This window comes from Scyliorhinus torazame, unplaced genomic scaffold (genome assembly GCF_047496885.1).
Source record: "Scyliorhinus torazame isolate Kashiwa2021f unplaced genomic scaffold, sScyTor2.1 scaffold_1443, whole genome shotgun sequence".
NCBI lineage: Eukaryota > Metazoa > Chordata > Chondrichthyes > Carcharhiniformes > Scyliorhinidae > Scyliorhinus > Scyliorhinus torazame.
In genome coordinates this window covers 1-7500 of record NW_027309170.1, presented here as the reverse complement: position 1 = coordinate 7500, position 7500 = coordinate 1, and positions in this window count along the sequence as shown.

Below are 7500 nucleotides of genomic sequence, written 5' to 3'. Positions count from 1 at the left end.
TGTAAGTGTTTCTCTCTCGCCACAGAAAAAACACTTTGTCTGTTTTTTTTACAAGTATGTTTCTCACACAAGAGTTCACAGAAACACATTGTTTGTATCAGAGTTACCGCCGGCTCGGACTCTGACCGATTTTTAGGCCGGCAAATGAGTTCGAAAAGTCCGTCAAAATTGTTGCTAAAACCCCTTGAGGACTTCCGAGTGCTCATTGGTAAGGCCTTCGATTTGAAATCGGGACCGTACCTCAAAGTAGCACTTTCCTGGGTACTTTCAAAGTGCTACCGCTGCCAGAAAATGTTCTAAAAATCGTGTTCCCGAAAATCTCCGGGCACCCCGCCAACCCCTCGTGACGCCAAATGCAAATGGCAAATCGGCGGGAGGTCGCCCGGTAGTCCATCCGAGGAAGGCGCTCCAAATCCCCGCAAATCGACTTTTTCAAAACCTCATCGGCACTACCGAGGGCAAGTGGTTAACCAGCTGTCCGAGACACTCGACCACAAATGCAAGTGGCAGCTCGGCGGGACCAATCCACTCCACCTTAGCGGGAACACCCCCACTGTGTCCCCGGTACCACGGCTGGACACGACCTCATACACTTCCGAGGGCAAGTGATTAACTAACGGTAGGGTGCACTTTTCATATATGCACGTGCCCCATCGGCGGGACCAATCCACTCCTCCGTTCCGCTCTCCTGCAACCTTGGCCCCGGTAAAGCGGCGGCACAGGACCTCATAGACCTCCTGGAAGTCGCCAGAGGCTAAGTCCGACTGGTTTATGACTTGCCACTGCCTGGACCTGCCCCCACAGGCTAAGTCCGACTGGTTTATGACTTGCCACTGTCTCCACCTCCCTCCACAGGCTAAGTCCGACTGGTTTATGACTTGCCACTGTCTCCACCAGCCTCCACAGGCTAAGTCCGACTGGTTTATGATTTGCCACTGTCTCCACTGGTTCATGACTTGCCACTGCCTGGACCTGCCCCCACAGGCTAAGTCCGACTGGTTTATGACTTGCCACTGTCTCCACCTTCCCTCCACAGGCTAAGTGCGACTGGTTTATGACTTGCCACTGTCTCCACCAGCCTCCACAGGCTAAGTCCGACTGGTTTATGATTTGCCACTGTCTCCACTGGTTCATGACTTGCCACTGCCTGGACCTGCCTCCACAGGCTAAGTCCGACTGGTTTATGACTTGCCACTGTCTCCACCAGCCTCCACAGGACAAGTCCGACTGGTTTATGATTTGCCACTGTCTCCACTGGTTCATGACTTGCCACTGCCTGGAACTGCCTCCACAGGCTAAGTCCGACTGGTTTATGACTTGCCACTGTCTCCACCAGCCTCCACAGGCTAAGTCCGACTGGTTTATGATTTGCCACTGTCTCCACTGGTTCATGACTTGCCACTGCCTGGCCCTGCCTCCACAGGCTGAGTCCGACTGGTTTATGATTTGCCACTGGTTCATGACTTGCCACTGCCTGGACCTGCCTCCACAGGCTGAGTCCGACTGGTTTATGATTTCCCACTGGTTCATGACTTGCCACTGCCTGGACCTGCCTCCACAGGCTGAGTCCGACTGGTTTATGATTTGCCACTGGTTCATGACTTGCCACTGCCTGGCCCTGCCTCCACAGGCTGAGTCCGACTGGTTTATGATTTGCCACTGGTTCATGACTTGCCACTGCCTGGACCTGCCTCCACAGGCTGAGTCCGACTGGTTTATGATTTGCCACTGGTTCATGACTTGCCACTGCCTGGACCTGCCTCCACAGGCTTAAGTCCGACTGGTTTATGACTTGCCACTGTCTCCACTGGTTCATGACTTGCCACTGCCTGGCCCTGCCTCCACAGGCTGAGTCCGACTGGTTTATGATTTCCCACTGGTTCATGACTTGCCACTGCCTGGACCTGCCTCCACAGGCTGAGTCCGACTGGTTTATGATTTCCCACTGGTTCATGACTTGCCACTGCCTGGACCTGCCTCCACAGGCTGAGTCCGACTGGTTTATGATTTGCCACTGGTTCATGACTTGCCACTGCCTGGCCCTGCCTCCACAGGCTGAGTCCGACTGGTTTATGATTTGCCACTGGTTCATGACTTGCCACTGCCTGGACCTGCCTCCACAGGCTGAGTCCGACTGGTTTATGATTTGCCACTGGTTCATGACTTGCCACTGCCTGGCCCTGCCTCCACAGGCTGAGTCCGACTGGTTTATGATTTGCCACTGGTTCATGACTTGCCACTGTCTCCACCAGCCTCCACAGGCTAAGTCCGACTGGTTTATGATTTGCCACTGTCTCCACCAGCCTCCACTGGTTCATGACTTGCCACCGACTCGGCCAGCCTCCCCAGGCGAAGCGCGGGCGTTTGGTGACAATTCCAAGGCAGACCAAGGCAAACACGGCCCCTTGCGCGGCGGGGAGCCGTGCCCGGCCTCGGCGGGGCGTCGGGCCGCCGTTTGGAGCGCCGGCCGAAAACCCGAAAAAAGGGCGAAAATCGGAAAGAATTCGCGCCCGATCGGGCCGAGCGGCCGGCGGGGCGGCAGCCCGGGTCGGTCTCCGCAGACCTGGAGGCTCGAGGGGACCTTTCCGACCAAAGTCCATTTCTCGATTTTCCACCTCCTACCAATCTGCAGGTACCCCGCCAACCCCTCGGGACGCCAAACGCAAATGGCAAATCGGCGGGAGGGCGCCCGGTAGTCCATCCGAGGAAGGCGCTCCAAGTCCCCGCAGATCGGCTTTTTCAAAACCTCATCGGCACTACCGAGGGCAAGTGGTTAACCAGCTGTCCGAGACACTCGACCACAAATGCAAGTGGCAGCTCGGCGGGACCAATCCGCTCCCTTTAGCGGGAACACCCCCACTGTGTCCCCGGTACCACGGCTGGACACGACCTCATACACTTCCGAGGGCAAGTGATTAACTAACGGTAGGGTGCACTTTTCATATATGCACGTGCCCCATCGGCGGGACCAATCCACTCCTCCGTTCCGCTCTCCTGCAACCTTGGCCCCGGTAAAGCGGCGGCACAGGACCTCATAGACCTCCTGGAAGTCGCCAGAGGCTAAGTCCGACTGGTTTATGACTTGCCACTGCCTGGCCCTGCCTCCACAGGCTAAGTCCGACTGGTTTATGATTTGCCACTGGTTCATGACTTGCCACTGCCTGGCCCTGCCTCCACAGGCTGAGTCCGACTGGTTTATGACTTGCCACTGCCTGGACCTGCCTCCACAGGCTAAGTCCGACTGGTTTATGACTTGCCGCTGCCTGGACCAGCCTCCACAGGCTAAGTCCGACTGGTTTATGACTTGCCACAGTCTCCGCCAGACTCCACTGGTTCATGACTTGCCACCGCCTCGACCAGCCTCCCCAGGCTAAGTCCGAGCGTTGCGGTGGCCATGCCAGTGCCGACGAGGTCTGATCCGGTCCCTCGCGCTCCGGGGAGCCGTGCCCGGCCTCGGCGGGGCGTCGGGCCGCCGTTTGGAGCGCCGGCCGAAAACCCGAAAAAAGGGCGAAAATCGGAAGAAATTCGCGCCCGATCGGGCCGAGCGGCCGGCGGGGCGGCAGCCCGGGTCGGTCTCCGCAGACCTGGAGGCTCGAGGGGACCTTTCCGACCAAAGTCCATTTCTCGATTTTCCACCTCCTACCAATCTGCAGGTACCCCGCCAACCCCTCGTGACGCCAAACGCAAGTGGCAGACCAGCGGGACGGACCACGGTAGTCATGCCGGGAATGAGGTCTCGGCGTCGGCATAAGGTGGGTGGATCGGACCCCATCCGGCCTACGGTTCTTTTTCAAAACGGCGCCCCCGGCCCCCGCCGGCGGCGGCCTTGGCGGCCGGGTGGGCGCCCCTCCTCGAATCGCCACCCTGCCCCGGGGTGAGCCGCTTCGCCGCCGCCCGGCGCCGTCAACAACCTTGTCCTGGTTTATGACTTGTCACCGCCGCTGGTTTATGACTTGTCACGCGCCGCTGGTTTATGACTTGTCACCGCCGCTGGTTTATGACTTGTCAGCACCGGCGGACGGCCTCTCGCCGCCCTTTGGACGCCCCGGCGGCGGACCGTGACCCCCCACGGCTGGCCCGCGCGGGGCCCGCCACCCGCCCAAGGGGCGCCCCCTGCCGTTCGCCCACCTAACGCACGGCTGGAACAGCACCAAGCCCCGCAGCCGGCCAACGGCGGCACACACTGACCGCAGCCCACCGGAGGCACGTCGGGCCGTGGCCGTACCCCGCCCGACAGCGCCCCCTGCGGGCCACGGACCAGGCGGACGTTGGGACGAGACGATCCCCGGCCGAGGCGCTCTCTGAGCCCGCCAGGGACCGGTGCACCGCCGGCGGACGCTGCACCCGGTACACGAGCGCCCTCTGCCCGCCGGGGACCGGTGCACCGCCGGGGGAGTCTGCACCGGGCCCAGGAGCTCCCTCTGCCCGCCAGGAACCGGGGGGACCGCCGGCGGAGGCTGCACCGGGCCCAGCAGGTCACTCTGCCCGCCAGGGACCGGGGGGACCGCCGGCGGAGGCTGAGCCCGGCCCAGGAGCTCCCTCTGCCCGCCAGGAACCGGGGGGACCGCCGGCGGAGGCTGAACCCGGCCCAGGAGGTCACTCTGCCCGCCAGGGACCGGGGGGAACCGCCGGCGGAGGCTGCACCGGGCCCACGAGCTCCCTCTGCCCGCCAGGGACCGGGGGGACCGCCGCCGGAGGCTGCACCCGGCCCAGGAGCTCCCTCTGCCCGCCAGGGACCGGGGGGACCGCCGGCGGAGGCTGCACCCGGCCCAGGAGGTCCCTCTGCCCGCCAGGGACCGGGCGGACCGCCGGCGGAGGCTGCACCGGGCCCAGGAGCTCCCTCTGCCCGCCAGGGGCCGGGGGGACCGCCGCCGGAGGCTGCACCGGGCCCAGGAGCTCCCTCTGCCCGCCAGGGGCCGGGGGGACCGCCGCCGGAGGCTGCACCCGGCCCAGGAGCTCCCTCTGCCCGCCAGGGACCGGGGGGACCGCCGGCGGAGGCTGCACCGGGCCCAGGAGCTCCCTCTGCCCGCCAGTGACCGGGGGGACCGCCGCCGGAGGCTGCACCCGGCCCAGTAGCTCCCTCTGCCCGCCAGGGACCGGGGGGTCCTCCGGCGGAGGCTGCACCCGGCCCAGGAGGTCCCTCTGCCCGCCAGGGACCGGGGGGACCGCCGGCGGAGGCGGCACCGGGCCCAGGAGCTCCCTCTGCCCGCCAGGGACCGGGGGGACCGCCGCCGGAGGCTGCACCCGGCCCAGGAGCTCCCTCTGCCCGCCAGGGACCGGGGGGTCCGCCGGCGGAGGCTGCACCCGGCCCAGGAGGTCCCTCTGCCCGCCAGGGACAGGGTGTAACGCCGGCGGAGGCTGCCTCCGGCCCAGGAGGTCCGTCTGCCCGCCAGGGACCGGGGGGACCGCCGAGGAGTCTCTGCCCGTCCCAGATACTCCCTATCCCTACCCCTAACCGTATCCCTAACCCTATCGCCTAACCCTAACCCTATCCCTAACCCTAACCCTAACCCTATCCCTAACTCTAACCCCATCGCCTAACCCTAACCCTATCCCTAACCCTATCCCTAACCCTAACCCTATCCCTAACCCTAACCCTATCCCTAACCCTAACCCTATCCCTAACGCTAACCCTAACCCTATCCCTAACCCTAACCCTAACCCTAACCCTATCCCTAACCCTAACCCTAACCCTATCCCTAACCCTATCGCCTAACCCTAACCCTATCCCTAACCCTATCGCCTAACCCTAACCCTAACCCTAACCCTATCCCTAACCCTAACCCTATCCCCTAACCCTAAACCTATCCCTAACCCTAACCCTAACCCTAGCTCTAACCCCATCGCTAACCCTAACCCTATCCCTAACCCTAACCCTATCCCTAACCCTAACCCTAACCCTAACCCTAACCCTATCGCCTAACCCTATCCCTAACCCTAACCCTATCCCTAACCCTAACCCTAACCCTATCCCTAACCCTAACCCTATCCCTAACCCTAACCCTATCGCCTAACCCTAACCCTATCCCTAACCCTAACCCTATCGCCTAACCCTAACCCTATCCCTAACCCTAACCCTATCGCCTAACCCTAACCCTATCCCTAACCCTAACCCTATCCCTAACCCTAACCCTAACCCTATCCCTAACCCTAACCCTAACCCTATCCCTAACCCTAACCCTAACCCTATCCCTAACCCTATCGCCTAACCCTATCCCTAACCCTAACCCTATCCCTAACCCTATCGCCTAACCCTAAACCGAACCCCAACCGCAACCCCCAACACCAAAAGGCACCGGGCCGTAAGCCTGCACCCGCACCGGCAGTGCCCTAGCCCCCTCGGGGAAGAAGGGACTCCGTCTCCACACCGCACCCGCCCCAGCTGCGCTCTCTCCCCGCCACCGCCGAAGGCACACGATTTGAACCGCTCCTCCCGTCCGGGGAAGCACACTCGGCAGCACGCCAACCTCCTTCCCAACGGGACCAGGACCGAAGGGCACACAGACCCTCCACCACCCCACCAACGTGACCCCAAGCCCGGGCACCCCCTTCAAATTCGCCCGCTGGGACGTGTATTAAGCCCGGCAACAGTTATTCAAGCAAAACCGCAGCCGCAAGTTGAAGTGACAACTCATTAACCAAAACAATATTGGGCAAGTCATAAACCACTTTCCACTCTGGACAAGTCATAAACCAGTTTCCTCTCTGGACAAGTCATAAACCAGTTGGACAAGTCATAAACCACTTTCCTCTTTGGACAAGTCATAAACCAGTTTCCTCTCTGGACAAGTCATAAACCACTTTCCACTCTGGACAAGTCATAAACCAGTTTCCTCTCTGGACAAGTCATAAACCAGTTGGACAAGTCATAAACCACTTTCCTCTTTGGACAAGTCATAAACCAGTTTCCTCTCTGGACAAGTCATAAACCAGTTGGACAAGTCATAAACCAGTTTCCACTCTGGACAAGTCATAAACCAGTTGGACAAGTCATAAACCACTTTCCTCTTTGGACAAGTCATAAACCAGTTTCCTCTCCGGACAAGTCATAAACCAGTTGGACAAGTCATAAACCACTTTCCACTCTGGACAAGTCATAAACCAGTTTCCTCTCTGGCCAAGTCATAAACCAGTTGGACAAGTCATAAACCACTCTCCTCTCTGGACAAGTCATAAACCACTTTCTTCTCTGGACAAGTCATAAACCACTTTCCTCTTTGGACAAGTCATAAACCAGTTTCCTCTCTGGACAAGTCATAAACCAGTTGGACAAGTCATAAACCACTTTCCACTCTGGACAAGTCATAAACCAGTTGGACAAGTCATAAACCACTTTCCTCTTTGGACAAGTCATAAACCAGTTTCCTCTCTGGACAAGTCATAAACCAGTTGGACAAGTCATAAACCACTTTCCACTCTGGACAAGTCATAAACCAGTTTCCTCTCTGGACAAGTCATAAACCAGTTGGACAAGTCATAAACCACTCTCCTCTCTGGACA